The sequence below is a fragment of the Rhineura floridana genome, chromosome 15 (genome assembly GCF_030035675.1).
Source record: "Rhineura floridana isolate rRhiFlo1 chromosome 15, rRhiFlo1.hap2, whole genome shotgun sequence".
NCBI lineage: Eukaryota > Metazoa > Chordata > Lepidosauria > Squamata > Rhineuridae > Rhineura > Rhineura floridana.
In genome coordinates this window covers 20,983,624-20,999,205 of record NC_084494.1, presented here as the reverse complement: position 1 = coordinate 20,999,205, position 15,582 = coordinate 20,983,624, and positions in this window count along the sequence as shown.

Here is a 15,582-nt window from a genome sequence, read left to right as displayed (position 1 = left end):
TTTTGCAAGGCTGGTTGGTGCTGCATTCTCAGCATGGTCTCCCCGCTTGGTCCCTCCAGTCCAATTGGCTCACCTTCTGGCCAGACTGCCAGTACCTCATCATGCCAGAGAGGAAGCCTCCCTGGTCCCTCCTCACAACGGTTTCATGAAGTTCTATCCAAGCCCCTTTGTTCACACTGGACACTCTGGAGCCAGAAAACACGGATGTGGCAGCAGAGAGGAAAAGGAGAAGGAGCATGAAAATGATCTCCTCTTTGCTCTGACCTTCATTCCTCTCCCTGGTGAACACAACAAATTGTGCGTTCCTTCACTTGTTTTTACAGCTCGTTGAGCTCAGTGACTAATTATGAATGTGTTTGTTTATGGGATATGAATGATGAATGGCACTGCTAATGTCTCACACTGGTTCATATTGATGGATTGATTGCTTATGTAGTTTGCACATGTAAATGTATGCCTTCCCCTGAGGTTATTCTTAATTTGACTTTTATTTAAATTTATTTACTTTGAGATAGAGAGGCAGACCGAAAGAAAGACAGACAGGCGGGTGGGTAGACAGACAGACGTGTCTCTACTCACTACATGATTGTACCCCCAAAATACAACAGTTTGTTGTTGTGGTTGTTGTTAGTTGAATTTATATCCCACCCTTCTTCCAAAGGAGTCCAGGTTGGATCCAAAGAACCACAAGCCAAAGGTCAGTAGACTCCAGCGCTGCTCTGCACCTGTTCATACAAGAATTTGTGGAAAGTATGGAAAACGTGGATAGAGAGATTTTCCCCCTTGCCTCCTCTTATCAAGTTCTTCACACAGCAAACAAGGATTTTAAAAGGGGGTTTGATAAATTCATGAAGTGTGGATCTGTCAATAGCTATCATGATTTATTTATTTGTTTACATGTTTATAACCTGTACTTTCATAAGCAAATGTCAAGGTGGTATACAATATGTCAAATTAAAATCTGCAAAAACAACCATGAAAACATCATTTACATTTATTTATTTATTTATTTATTAGATTTATATCCTGCCCTTCCTCCCAGTAGGAGCCCAGGGCAGCAAGCAAAAGCACTAAAAATTCTCATAAAAACAGACTTTAAAATATATTAAAACAAAACATCTTTAAAAGCATCTTTAAAAAAAAAAAAGCTTTAAAAAAAATAATTCCAGCACAGACACAGACTGGGATAAGGTCTCGACTTAAAAGGTTTGTTGAAAGAGGAAGGTCTTCAGTAGGCACCAAAAATATAAAACAGGTGGTGACTCTAATATTTAAGGGGAGGGAATTCCAAAGGGAAGGTGCCACCACACTAAAGGTCCACTTCCTATGTTGTGCAGAACGGACCTCCTGATAAGATGGTATCTGCAGGAGGCCCTCACCTGCAGAGCGTAGTAACAGACTGGGTATATAAGGGGTAAGGCAATCTTTCAAATATCCTGGTCCCAAGCTGTATAGGGCTTTTTACACCAAAACCAGAACCTTGAACTCAGCCTAGTAGCTAATACATAGCCAGTGCAATTCATTCAGCAGCAAGGTGAAATATTGGCAATACCCTTTCCCAGTGAGCAGTCTCGCTGTCACATTTTACACCAGCTGCAGCTTCCAGACCAATCTGAATGGCAGGCCCACATAGAGTGCATTACAGTAATCCAGCCTGGAGGTTACCAATGCATGGACAACAGTGGTCAGGATATCCCGGTCCAGAAATGGCCCCAGCCAAAGCTGGTAAAAGGCACTCCTAGCCACTGAGGTCACCTGGGCCTCTAGTGACAAAGATGGATCCAGGAGCACCCCCAGACTACAGACCTGCTCTTTCAGAGGGAGTACCACCCCATCCAAAGCAGGCAACTGACCAATTATCCAAACTTGGGAACAATCAACCCACAGCGCCTCCATCTTGCTAGGATTCAGACTCAGTTTATAGGCCCTCATCCAGTCCACCACCGAGTCCAGACAGTGGTCCAGGGTTTGCACGGCCTCTCCTGATTTAGATGTTACAGAGAAATAAAGCTGGGTATCATAGCGTACTGCTGACACCTTGCCCCCAATCTCCTAATGACCACACCCAAGGGTTTCATATTAACCAGCATGGGGAACAAAATGGGGGACAAAAAATATAAATAAAACACCAATAAATACAGATTGGTTCAAAAGAGAACATTTGCATTGCAATGGCCTGCTTAACCAATATAGTTTCCAGATCAGGATCTGCCACGCCAAAGGTTTGGTCCTTGTAAAGGCCAACTGAACTGCAGGGGCATGGGGAACCACCAAAGGTGCCCGATCAGAGGATCTCAGTGGCAGAGGTGGAGCATGAGCAATCAGTCAGTCTTAAGATACTTTGGATTCAAGTTGCTTAGGGCTATGTGAATTAACACAAGTACCTAATAGCAAATTGGCAACCAGTGCAGCGCTTTCAGTGGTGGAGTGTCATATTGCCAATAATCTCTTCCTATGAGCAGTCCAGCCACTACATTCTACACTAGCTGAAGGTTCTGGACCAGATACAAGGGTAAGCCCATGTAAAGTGTGTTACAATAGTCAAGCCTTAAGATTACCAATATATGAACCACTATGGTCAGGCTGTCATGGTCCAGGAACAGTTGCAGCTGGCATTCCAGCCTGAGCTGATAAAAACCACTACTGGCCACAGAGGTCTCTTGGGCCTCTAGTGACAGAGATGGATCAAAGAGTTCATGAATTCAGTGCGGTGCTACATAGGTTTTATAGCAGTTCTTATTCTTCTCACACAAGAGGTTGTGTTATGTCAAAGGTTGCCAAGCTCTTGTGTCTAATAGAAGAACATCTTTGGGCTTAATTTCACTTCCCTTGCATATTGTTCTAGGGTGAGCTCTTTTCAGCCCCAAAACACATTCTCTTGTGGACAATCTACCAGGGACCACATTCCAATGGTGGGTGCAGCCATACAAGGTGAAGAATATTGAGTGGAGACCTTTTGCATACAGAAGAGTACGTTTGGATTACGGATGTGCTAGAATTCTGCAGACTTCAGATTTGGTACTAAATTTTCCATTAATTTGCTTATTTGCTGTTGTAGTGGATCAGATTTTTATGTAGTGATTTTCCATGGCTATCTTTGAAAACAGATTTTTTTTTTAAAAAAAAAACCTTCCAAAATACCAACATTATTTATTGAGATTTCCTTTCATTTATCACTATTTCCTTTCAAACTATTGATATTTCCTTTAAAAAATCAATATTCATACCAATGTTTTTGAAAGGGGGAAAATGGGTTGCTAAAAGCAGCTACTAATGGACAAAGACAAACTCAAATCAATACCGGCCTGTTAGGTCAATAGAATGCTTTTGATCCAGCACCAGCCAGCAGATCCTATCCCTACTTTGGATGCAACCTAGTACACCAATGGCTCTGAAACTTAAATCCTACCAATCAATGAAGAAAGACCATTCAAATGAAGAAACGTAATTCAAACTTTCCAGCAAAATTCCAGTAATATAAAATACTTAAAACAATTCTAAGACAAAACAACATGAATAGAAGTCCAGGTGCATTGCCTGAATAGGCAATGCAAACTCAAGAAAGGAGACTATGGGTACATTTATACCACACTCACCCCAACATCCTTACCAGGCCTATTTACGCCCCTCCCCTGCCTCCCTGTGTTGAACTGGGTGAGTCTGAAGGGGGCTTCTAAGTGCATACAATGGGATGTACTTAGAAGCCTCCAACTAAGTCTGATGAGGCACTGTACCCATGTGCATGAGGGTTTCTAAGCATGTTCCACTGAATGAGCTTAACCCTCATGCACACTTGGCAAAAAAATCACACTGGTTGACTTTAGGGAATATTTGGGAATAATCAGGGAATAATTGAGGTTATCAATGGAAGGAATCATTTTGTACTCCAGAGACTGTTTTTTGGTTACCCCAAGTGTGCTTGGCACTACAAAAGCACCTTGAGCCAAAAAAACACTTATACAGAGGAAATAGAATTTTTCTGAGGAGTCTACGTTGGCCCCTTCTGCATGTATATTGAGTAAACTGGAGTATGTTTGGACCTCAGTGGGATTTTTTTGTTTGTTTCCAGAAGGAAAACAGTAAGTAGTAACTGGATGAAATTTGGGGATGTTGTACGGGTGACAGTTTGTGACAATGTCCTGGAAGGACAACCCTGTAGGTCTACTCATGTGAAAATTACAAAATAAAAGGCAGAAATTTGCCCCCAAGGCTTTTTGCTGTGGTAGTTTTCAGCCTCCAGTGGTGGTTGTCATTTTTTTCTTTCCAGAAGGTAAATAGTAACTGACTGAAGTTTAGGAACATTGCACAGATTAAAGTCCAGTAGGTCTACTTATGTGTAAATTAAACAATGAAAAGTGCACCCGGGGTCAAAAAGTACCCCATAAGTCTGCATGAAAGTTAAAATCCCCCTTCAGACCTTTCTGCTTAACATGGGATGTCAAGGAGAAGAGTGGGGGGGGGTGGCACATGTGGGAATGTTGCTAAAGGTCTGGAATGTACACCTCCAATACCCCCTACATTCCCTAATCAGGCATCACACAGAGAAAGCAGGGGATACAATTCAGAGGATGCAATTTCGTCTGGATGTGCACATAAACAATTTTGCATTTAGAGAAAACTGCTAATTTAGAAGGGAACCTGCACCTGTAATGAATATTTCTCTTTGCTGATGCTGAGATGCCAAATATCTCATAAAGTCTCCATGCCCTAAGCATTTCTGCTTATGTCAGGCAAATCTGAGTAGAAGAATCATTCATTGTAAGGTCTGATTTCTGCCAAACAAATCTTTGAATTAACATCATCAGACCATTATCATAAGATTTCAGCAGGAATGCCTGAGGATGCTTGCCAGAACCATGATACTGGGATTTCAGTTGCAAAATAAAACCTACCTTGGCTTTCATTACTTAAAGGTATATGTGTATTTATTTTCCAATAATCAATTTTAAAACTTACCAACTTCTTTCAAAAGCAAACCGCAATCCCCACCCCCAATTTACACACCTTTATTTTTCAGTCAGAATAGAGCTGCACATGTACAAATTGGTGCTCTCTGTATGGCATAGACAGGTGAGAATGACTCACCTATTAATTACCTGGCATCATAATGATGTCAGGTGACTGACATTGGCATCCCCAGATAGGTTGGAAAAGACTTGTGTCTGAGACCTTTGCAGAGCAACTGCCAGCATAGGCTGGGGATAGCCAACATTGCACCCATCAGATATTAGGAACTACAATTTCCACTAGCCCCAGTCCAAATCATCTGAAAAGCACCACGTTCTCAGTCTCAGACATGAGTCTCTTCCAACCTTTGTAGGAATGCCAGGGATTGAACCTGGGACCTTCTACATGCAAGGCATGTAGCTTGACCACCGAGTTACAGCGTGTTCACAGAAATGTGAAAAAGGTTCTGTGAGTTTCCAAGAGTAGCTTGGAAAGAGTCTCCTACTTTCAAAATGCAGTAAAACCCACACTATCAGCCTCCAGGGCAAAAACTAAAGGACAGATTAATTTGCATTTAAACTTTTCCTTGTGTTGTCAAGGCAGTTTCCTTCTCTAAGCACAAAAGACTTGGAATTGCAAAAAGATAATAATAAACTATCATCTTTTTATTTTGCTTAATATTGCACTGCTTTTTAGATCCTCTAAGCAAGCACTCACCAGCTCCTACTATTTGGATTGAATTACAACAACTCAGCCTGGCAGCAATATATTGTTAGTGCTCCATTATTCATTAATAGTAGCTTTTCCTGTCAGGATCAACATGTACATCTTGGCTTGTGACTGCAATGCATAAATGCTTTAGAGAGCAGGAAAATGCGAGTGTGCAAGGTTGCGGGGGGTGAGTGTTGCCTTTTAATTGTTCATGGATCTCAAATGTTACTGATAGGTCCTGGAGAGAGAGAGAGAGTGTGTACAAGCTTCAAATTGCTGTAGACAACCCATCTCCATCTTCAGTGTCACGGAGCTACATTTTAAAAATAGTAATGAAAGTTGTTAATTTATTAATCAGTGCTGCTCTCACTTTTCAAGACCATAGCCTCAAGCTAAACCTTCAGGAGGGGGTGGGAAGAAGCTGCCAATAAAGTGCCCTTGGGATTGTCACCTCTTTCTTGAGCCTTTAACAATGGCAAAATGACATAGCATCATAGAGTGAAGGAACCTCAACGGTCATCTACCTCCTGCTAATCCAGAAGACTCACTGCTACTGCATCCCTGATAGGTGGCCATTTTGCCTCTGCTAAATTGAAATATATGTTAATTCTACATCCAGAGATAAGGAGAAAATCAGAAGTGAATATTACCACATTATTCCACAATAATGGAAAAGCTTCACCTGTTGGATTTCTGTTTATCATGCAGCTGTCCACACGCAAGGGAAATCTTCCAGAAAAGAAATACTGTAACCTTATGAATCTACTTTATAGTCAATCTTTCCATTGCTTCATCAGGCTCAGCTGTCTTCCCCATCTGTTAGTGTCTCTCTAGGACCTTGGACAGCTCTCCCATCAGTGATCCTCTGTATCTGCAGATACCAGGAACTGAATGTGGAACCTTCTACATTTGAAGCATTTATGACCTCTTCCCAGTCCCTATCCAGTGGTTGTTCTTGATTTCTCAGTATATATCAATCTTTAATACACTTTACCAGCAGCATTGTGCTGCTAGTTTCCATGGCATTGCTTATGAATTCTAAGGGGGTGGGGAAGGTGAGATTGATGAATGGATAATGCCATTTGTTTATTTCTGGCCAAATACGGTTAAAGTTAGTGCAATTTTGAAAGGTTCAGCCCACCATCTTGATTCAAAATGGCATCCAGTTGTATCCAAACAGACCAAAAAAACAATGCTCCTTGATCTCAGAAACCATCCAGCAGAATTTGGCTACTGTCCTGCTTCAGATGAAACCAAGTCCAGTAGTTCCAAGTACTCTGGCAGGGGTGATCCCAAAAGAAAGGTCTGGTCATGGTCCAAAGGCAAAACACAGGGGCAACATGAGAGGCAAGGTCCAGAAACACTCCAAGGTGAAATGCAGGGAAGTCCAGAAAGAAAGAAATTCAAGCAGGCGATGGGGAAGAACTGCCCTGGAGAGCCACTGCCAGCCAGAGTAGTCAGTACCAAATATGTGCACCAGTCATTGGGCAAAGCAATCCTAAGTATAGGAAGCCAGTGGAATGGCTTAAGTTAAGACGGTGTAAGTTACCCCTATTGCAAACTCTGTTCAGCAGTGGTGCTACTGCCAGTTGAGCCAACCCAAGCCTGGGAGAGGAAAATCAAGCCTTTTAAAGAGAGTTTGACTTAGACTGCCTATTTTATTGGCATTAAACTGCCGGGTTTCTGGATTCAGTGACTTAGCTGACAGAGGTTTTGAATAGATAGAAGACTCTCTTTGACTCATCCTACCTCCATCCCACTCATGGAAGCCCGTTTGGGGGGAATTTCATGAGTGTAAGTTCCTCTAGTTTAAGTTCCACCAGCTGAGCCATGGCTGAGCCAGCTTAGTCCTAGCTTAGCTGGGCTGAGGGAGTTACTCTGCTGTTTCCCTGGCTGAGCTGGGCTGAGGGCATTACCCTAGCATATCCCTGGATCAGCCAGAACTGCACAAGATCCACCTATTCCAAACTCACTCATCCCAACAGATCTTGGGTTTGGATTGCACTGTAACTCAAGAGAAAATAAAGTAGTCCATAAAGTAGTTTTGAGGTGGGGAAAGTATTTTGATATAGGTGGGGACAGGATATTGGTGGTATATTCCTTCTGCAACCTGCAGCCATCAGTGAGATTTACTGGACACTTTTATACTTTTATATATATATAAATCTTGTTTTATTAAAGCTATAGATCTAGAATGGAGACATAAAAAAGTGGAAGGAGCTTCTAATCTTTTTCTGCTTGCCCTAGAGCTTGAGGGCAAGGAGCGAATGGCTCATGGGTCATCTAGACCTACCAGAATGCTGGGAATAAAGTTGTGTTCATATATCCATGCTTATTACTCAGTGAGTGCATCCCTACTACTGATGAGCAGAAAATAATAATCTCAGGGCTCATGGCACATAACTGTCATGTAATTTTCTTTTTCGAGTTCCTCCTGAACCATTGGAGAATTTCAATCCTCCCTTGGAGAGTATTTAGTGAAATGGCCACCCCATTTTTTCAATCCATGGATTTTGGGCATGACTGCAGATCCAATTTTAATGTTATTCAATGTCATTTTAGCATGATCATAAGAAACAATAGGCTTGGTCACTACTCTTTCTAGCCACCCCTTCTTAGCCCATTGCTTCCTTCATTCACCAATACAAACAAACAATTGATTCCATTCAACATTAAGTGAGCTGAAATTTTTCAGAAGAGAATTTTCTGAGAAAATCTGTTGAAGAATTTAACATCCCTCCAATATTAAGCAATATGTTCCTCCAGCTCTCCCACCCACAAACAGGGATGGCAATAGGGACATGCTGGGGACACCCCTATTCTCAAGCCAAGGGTCACTTGACTATTACACAGTGTCTTGTTTTTTACCCAGTGTTTAAGGCTATACTCTGCCATCCAGTATTGACCATCCAATATTGTGCAATAGCCTGCCCTCCACTGATTGAAAAACGTTTGTCCTTTAACTCAAAAGACAAGAACTTGTAAATCAAATTCACTAGAGCAGCATAAAGGACATTGTCAATGAATGTCATTCTCTGAGCTCCATAAGAACATGGAAAGCTGCCTTATACTTAGTCAGATCATTGGTCTATATAGCTAAGTACTGCCAATACTGATTGGCAGTCGTTCTCCATGGTTTCAGACAATAGTCTCCTCCAGCCCAACCAGGAGATGCCAGAGACTGAACCTGAGACATTTTGCATGGAAAGCAGCTACTCTGCTGCTGAGCCACAGCCCTTCCCTCTGGCACAGGTGGGAGCATTGAGATGAGCCAATCTGGGGCCTCAGTTGTGGTGGGGAAAAGATTTAATTGCACACAAGCTCCCCCTCCACTTTGCTGGGCTTCAGCGTCATCAACCAGCCAAGCCTCAGGATGTCTTCTCAGAGCTTGGAAAAGTTACTTTTTTTGAACTACAACTCCCATCAGCCCAATCCAGTGGCCATCCTGGCTGGGGCTGATGGGAGTTGTAGTTCAAAAAAATATTTTTTCCAAGCTCTGCTTGTCATCAGCCCATCCCAGCCTCCAGCATTTAAATTAAGCATGGCAATCCTAGGAACAGGGAAATCTGTCACTTTCAATTTATCCCAGTTTCTCTTTCATTCAGTCTTCCCTTTGCCCCACTTTCACTTTCATATTTTTGCATTCAGAAAAAGTACACATGGAAATTCATATGCATTTTTGTGTGCATTCCTCCTAATATACACTTTTTTTGCATGCAATTTTGCCTAATGTACACATGTTTGCCAGCAATTCCCCCTAACATAATGGCTTTTCATTAGCATCTTTGTTTTCATCCACACTTTCCCCTAATAATGTTCATTTTTGTGCACAGTTTTGGTTGAATGGTCGCAAAATCTGGGGAAGTGCAACATTTCAAAGGACAGTTGCATTTCATTCTAAGTATAGCTTTGGGACATATGAATTTAGTAGGTTCACATTGAAATGCACACCAAACAAAAGTATCCCCTAGCAAGCTTCATATGTGTCTCAAGCCTCTGGTGCAGATCATGGCAGCCCTTGGCACCCAGCAGACACTTTCCCACTCTATGCCATTATAGGTCTAGATAGCTGAAGCTTTGTCCAAAGTTAGTTCTACTCAGATTAGAGTCATTGAAATGAATGAGCATGACTAAGGGAGCAATCCTAACTATGGGAAGCCAGTGTAATTTGCAATGGCTGAAGCAGGGGTGTAGTTGTCGGGGGTCTCAGGGGGTCTTAGACCTCTTACGTTTTTGGGAGCCAGGTCCCAACAGGGTCCCTATGTCTCCAGTATCCTACAAGCCAATTTACATGAAAGAGGAGTCTGTTAGCCACATAGAAGAGTCTTCTGACATGCTTCCTTGTCCTTTCCTGCTTATTGGAGCCAATCAGAATGAAAGAAGGTGAGTCAAGCATACTGATTGGTTCCTAGGGACATATTGTTTTGTGGGAGAAGGTATTAACAAAGATCTCATTCTCAGCACTGCAGCAAAAAAGAAAAAAAAAGGAGGAAGGAGTGTGCTGCAACTATCATGAAGGGACCCTGTACTTCTGAATTTGCCACTACATTACTGGGCTGAAGTTAAGCTGGCTTAAAATACACCAGAACCAAATCCCATTTAGGAGGGAGACTATTACTGGCAAAACTGAGTTTGATTCACAGCATCCTTTTTGCCAGTGTAAGTTCTGACAGGTTGCCAGGTCACATGACTGAGCTGAATGGAGTTAGGATCCAGCATAAGTCCCCCCTGCCTGGTCCCACTCCCACCCTGCCCCCAGAATGCCCCCTTTTTGGGGACTTATGCCAGCTCCAGCTGTACCAGGATGAGGGACTTACACTTGTGTATCTCCATCTGAGCGGGGTTGAGGATTTATGCTGGCATAGCTTTGGCTCGGACAGCTGAGGTGGAGATCCACCAGATCCTAACTTGCTCATCCCAGCAGATATTGGGTTTGGATTACTCCCCAACTTCTGTCCATTCATTTCAATGAGTCTATTCAAAGCAGAAGTTAGTTGGATATAACCCCTGGCCTAGTTGTTGTGACCACCAGAAATGTGTGGTCTCCCCCACCCCCAGCCAAGAGTAAAAGCTGTTTCTGGCCTCTGAGGGGGGTTCTGGTCTTCCTTCAGTGCTAGCTTGTCCAAGTGTTTGGCCCCCTAGACACAGAAGATGGATTTTTCCTGTCTCTCCCGCCGCCCCACTGCCACCTTTGTCATTTGCTCTGGGATTATTTCTAGGAAGCTGGAAAGATTAATCTATGATTCCACCCAGAAAGCGTTTACATTATAGATATACATATTCTGAATGTTCTACAGGATGTGATTTTGCTCCCTTTATGGGTAGGAGATGTTCATTGGCGGGCAGTGGCGGTTCCGTCTTCCCTGACTTGCTTTTCAGCTTAATAAGGTACAGACATAAATCACAGATCTGATACTAGAGCACATGGGCTTGAAGCATACATTTTTTATAAAGAACATTTGCTATGATTTATAATGCACAGAGCTTTGAATTAGTCTAGCTTGAAAACGGAATCAAATCTTTCCATCAAATCGTTCCCCCACTCCTCTTTGCCTTATGAATGGTTGAGCAGGGTCATAATGGAATGCCAATCAGCCATTGCTCTGTTCTATAGGCAATTCTAGAGAGATCAGTTCGGAACATAGAGTCTGTGATTAACTGAAATGAACTGTAAAACTGTATTTTGTTTAAACTGTTCAAACTGTTTGCCTGATGCTCATCGCAGAGTCCTGTCTTGATGCACTAGTTGCATCTTAGAGTTCCCTGCAGCCTGTAAGAAACAGGAGTGGTACTTCATGCTTCTGAAGTCTGCTCCATGACAATCTGGAGCTGGGACTTTAGAGCTGCAGCACCTGCAAGAGCAGCCAGTAGGGAGGGGACACCTTGCCTCCTGACAACAGCATCACTCTCATTTATCAGCAGGGGGAGCAGTGAGGTGGTGGGGAGATTTGGGCTGTGTGGGTGCACTTGTGACTCCTACCAGCTGTTACTGAGCACCTGTCCCATGGAATTCCCACCCTGGTGACATTAGACAGGTGCCGACTGTATTAGGTTTCCCATAGCTACTGAAGACTTTTTCTATTTAGACAAATCCATCGATCCCAGCCATACACGCTGTTCATTTGTGTGACTTGCTTTATTGTATGCTGATGTTTCAAAATCTGGCAGATTTTGAATTGTCTAGAGATTAAGTGATTAATGAATTTTCATGAATAATCTCTCTGAAGCTGCTCTTTATGACAAGGTGAGGCACCTCAGGCCAGGGACCAAATGTGGCCCTTCTGACTTCTCTGTCTGGCCCTCAGGAGCTCTCTCCAGGACACAACCCCTCTCTCCAGGACACATATCTCACTGCTCACTGCTCTGCACCCTCCTTGAGTTCCTTCGTCTGGAGCTGGAATGTGCCCATGAATTGCAATAATGCCTCTTGCTTTTTCAGATGGAGTGTATATGTGGGTAGCAGTATGGTTTTGTGTAGAAACCTCTGCGTTTTCACAGCTGTACAGAGGAAAGAATCACTTCCATTGTTCCACCTACTTTTGCTTGAAGATTGGTCACAAGGGCATGAGGACCCACCTCTGCTTCATGAGGAAGATCTCACCTTCTTTTCAGACACATCGTTGCTGCCCAGGGATGGAAGGATCTGCCCCTGATTGATCTTTCCATTTCTCATTTTTTCCAATTTTATTTATTTATTTATTTCCTGCCCTTCCTCCCAGCAGGAGCCCAGGGCAGCAAACAAAAGCACCAAAAAAAAAAACACTTTAAAACGCCATAAAAACAGACTCTAAAATCTTAAATTCAGTTCTCCATGTTTTTGAAGCAGGTTGATTTTTTTAAAAAAAGTCCTCATGAATAAACATATTTTGTACACATTTTTGTAGAAATTCTTTGTTTGGAGAGAACTGCAATCCAAAATTTGGATAAGTGAATTTTGAAGGATGTCTGTGTTTTGGTTCTCGGTTGGGAAAGTGCAAATTTGATTCATTTTGCTGGAGATGTCCCCTGCCTGAAACCCTGGAGACCTTCTGTCAGCTGGTATGGACAATATTAAGCTAGATGGCCAAATGGTCTGATTTAGTATAAGGCAGCTTCCTATGTACCTAAAATGGCCTGTAACAGAAGCACTCAAGACTGCAACAGTTTGATGCAGGTCCAAGTTGTAAATGAAAAAGAGATATCTTTTGGCTCAAGCTTGCCCTGGCTCTTAATGCTGGAACCCTATATTTTTTGTATAGATGAATGGTGTTTTGATTGTTATAAGCTCCATGGTGGTCCTTTTAATGTCTTTTGTTACAGACTGCTAAAGAGATTGTTTCAATAATTAGCAGTCCAGAAATGTTTCTAAATAAACCAATAATAAATAAATAAAACCAGGGAGGAAAGCTGGGAATTCTAGAAGTATCCCCGATCTTACTGTGTAGCATCCCTGAAGCTATTCCTCCAAGAAAAAATGGAGGAAGGTGGTGTTGTTATGTGCCTTCAAGTTGATTATGACTTATGGTGACCCTATCAGTGACCTCTAATAGCATCTGTTATAAACTACCCTGTTCAGATCTTGTAAGTTCAGGTCTGTGGCTTCCTTTATAGAACCAATCCATCTATTGTTTGGTCTACCTCTTTTTCTACCCCCTTCTGTTTTTCCAAGCATTGTTGTCTTCTGTAGTGAATTATGTATTCTCATTATGTGTCCAAAGTATGATAACCTCAGTTTCATCATTTTAGCTTCTAGTGACAGTTCTGGTTTAATTTGTTCTAACACCCAGTTATTTGTCTTTTTTGTAGTCCATGTTATCTGCAAAACTCTCCTCCAACACTACATTTCAAATGAGTTGATTTTTCTCTTATCCACTTTTTTCACTGCCCAGCTTTCACATCCATACATAGAGATCGGGAATACCATGGTCTGAATGATCCTGACTTTAGCGTTCAGTGATACATCTTTTCATTTGAGGACCTTTTCTAGTTCTCTCATAGCTGCCCTCCCCAGGCTTTGCCTTCCTCTAATTTCTTGACTATTGTCTCAATTTTTGTTAATGATTGTGCCAAGGTATTGATAATCCTTGACCAGTTCAACGTCCTCATTGTCAACTTTGAAGTTACATAAATCTTCTGTTGTCGTTACTTTAGTCTTCTTGACATTCAGCTGTAGTCCTGCTTTTGTGCTTTGCTCTTTAACTTTCATCATCATTCATTTCAAATCATTACTGGTTTCTGCTAGCAGTGTGGTGAAGAGTAGTAAATGTCTCATATAGCCATCCAATTATATTTTTATCCCACCTTAACATCAGATATAATTTGTGTCCCAAAGCAACTCACATCAGTAAAAGGAAGCATTGCAGTGCAGTACTGGTGGTAGGCACTGTACATAAATGAATATTTAAAAAGGCCATGCCCTCAGATTTAAAACTAAAACAAAGATACAAGACACTTAACTTCAAGGGAAGGAGTGCAGGCTAGGAATTGGCTAGAAATTTGATTCAGTTCTTATGTTATGCTGGGGAGTTATTCCCCTCCCTGGGGATAGGGATGGGGGATAAATTAGATTCACTTCTCATTTAAAGCCGAATTTATCAAATTTGCACTTTCTGAAACAACGTGGGAACTGAAACACAGCCATCCTTCAAAATTCAAACTTATCTGAATTTTGCGATACAGATCGCCAACCAAACAGGGTTTACAAAAATGCATATGTTAGGGGAAGGTGTGCATGAATATGAATATATGAGTGAAAATAACATATAAAATGCATTATATGGCAAGAAATGGCTTGCAAAAATGTGAACATTAATCACAATTGCCTACAAGCATGTGTTTATTAGTAGATATTCACAGTAAAATGCTGGAGAATTTTCATTTATTTTAAAAATAGCAAATTGCTGAAGAAACGCAGAGAACTGAATTTAAGACTGGAAAAATTAGAAAAGAGATGGGGGAGATGTTGACACTATCAGAATAAAGTGTTGAGCTATAAATAAGCCTTTACATCCTCTTGGAGCCAGGATGAACATAAGAAGAGCCTGTTGGATCAGGCTAGTAGCCCATCTGCTCCAGCATCCTCTTCTCACAGTGGTTAACCAGATGCCTATAGGATGCCCACAAGCAGGTCTGAATGCAAGAGCACTCTTCCCTCCTGTAGTTTCCAGCAACTGGTATTCAGAAGCATACTGCCTCTGACCATGGAGGCAGAGCATAACCAAACATGCAAACCTGCAAACCAACAACATTTCTCTCTCTCCAGGACTGAACTTCCTTTTTTATTTTAATGCTTTATCCAGTCACTCATTCACCCAGGCACTCATTCAAAGATGTCATCACTGTTTCCAAATCTGATTTAAAAGAAAAATAGAGGTGGGAATCCCAAAACATTGGATCATCTCACCTAGAAGCTGCATAATAGATTTTTAAATAAAAACAGGTGAAAATGTGAAGGCAGAGCAACAATAATCCAATGCTGCACTTTGGAACCATTAAATGGTACGCCCCACTGTCATCCATTCATCATTCACATGAATCAATGTTCATGGGAAATCTAAAAGCACTATGGAATGTGGTGGGAGGTACTGAGAATTAGGGATGGAGGAGAATACTGCATGATCTCCCATCTACCCTTCACAGCAGGCTCGACATTTGGCTGCCTGATATAAATGACATGAGGGCACCCTCCCGTCCCACAAATAGAAGCTGATTGGACTGGTAGCTGAATTTTACTTCAGCATAAGCAATGGGACAGTTTCCTCCAGTGCATCTGAAGGTAATGGCTTGGCTTAGGTGGCTCAAGACAGGCCAGGTGGCAGACATAGCTTTATTCTCAAGAACCTCACCACTGCTCTCCAGACCCACACAAAGCATCTGTTGCCTGGGGCAGCCATGTGAACTCCTACTTAGTACAGGTTGGAAACAATCAGATTCAGCAAAGAATTT